The sequence below is a fragment of the Carlito syrichta genome, unplaced genomic scaffold, assembly GCF_000164805.1.
Source record: "Carlito syrichta isolate Samal-C Ts95f unplaced genomic scaffold, Tarsius_syrichta-2.0.1 Scaffold305689, whole genome shotgun sequence".
Classification (NCBI taxonomy): domain Eukaryota; kingdom Metazoa; phylum Chordata; class Mammalia; order Primates; family Tarsiidae; genus Carlito; species Carlito syrichta.
Window position 1 is genome coordinate 472,248 of NW_007249785.1, and position 1,321 is coordinate 473,568.

The window sequence follows — 1,321 nt, forward strand, 5'->3', positions numbered from 1 at the left end:
GTTGGAGTCTCACTCCGTCACCCAGGCTGGAGTGCAGTGGCACGCTCACGGCCACCCCAGTGTTGACCTGCTGGACTCCTGCGATCCTTCCGCCTCAGCCTTCCAAGTAGCCAGAACCACAGGCTCACACTACCACACCCGGCTAAATTTTTATTTATTGTAGAGTCGAGGCCTCACCAAGTTGCCCGGGCTGGTCTTGAACCTGCAGGCTCAGGCAATCCACTACCCTCGGCCTCCCAAAGTGCTGGAATTACAGGCTGAGCCACCGAGCCCGGCTCCTTGCCTGTTTTCAATCCCCTGCAGCCCCCTTTGCTCTTGGTTACATCAATCACTCACCCCCCCACTTTGAAATTCATCTTTGGTTTTGGCGACTCCTCTCTTAACTAATTTCCCCTCATCTCTGTGGCGGTTTCTTCTTCCTTTCCTCTTCCTCAGCTCTGCCCTGAGACTGGTGTTCCCCAGTTATGCCTCTGGCCTTCTCATTTATCTATAATATCTCAAGGCCTCAACTACTACCAATATGATGTCAACTCCTAAATCTTTGCCCCTGGTCTAAATTTTTTGTATGTCCAGCTGCCCATTGGAGATCTCCATGCTAATATTCTCCTGAACACGTCCAAAATGAAACTCATTGTTTTATTCCCATCAAACTTGTTCTCTCTCTAGTCATTATATTTAACAACGAAACACTAGAAGAATCACCACAAAAGTTAGGAATTAGAAAATGTCCCTGCTGCCATCACTGTTTTTAGAATTGTTCTGGAAGATTTATTCAATTCAATCAGTCTTATAAGAAAAAGAAATAAGAGCAACATCTGTTGGAAAGAAGAGACTTATCAATATTTACAGATGTGGAGAATTCCAGAAAAGCACACGAAAAGCAGAACTAACTAAAGAATTCAGCCGGGCTCGGTGGCTCAGCCTATAATCCCGTGCTTTGGGAGGCTGAGGTGAGTGGATTGCCTGAGCCCGCGGGTTCGTGACCTGACTGGGCAACTTGGGGAGACCTCATCTCTACAATAAACTAAAAATTAGCCAGCGTAGTAGCGCATGCCTGTAGTTCCAGCTACTTGGAAGGCTGAGGCAGAAGGATCGCTGGAGCCCAGCAGGTCGAGGCTGCGGTGGCCGGGAGCGGCCACTGCACTCCAGTCTGGGTGACCAAGTGAGACTCCAACTCAAAAAATAAAATAAGCCGGGCTCGGTGGCTCAGCCTGTAATCCCGCGTCTTTGGGAGGCTGAGGTGAGCGAATTGTCTGAGCCCATGGGTTCGAGACCCGCCTGGGCAGCGAGACCTCATCTCTACAATAAATCAAAAAATCAG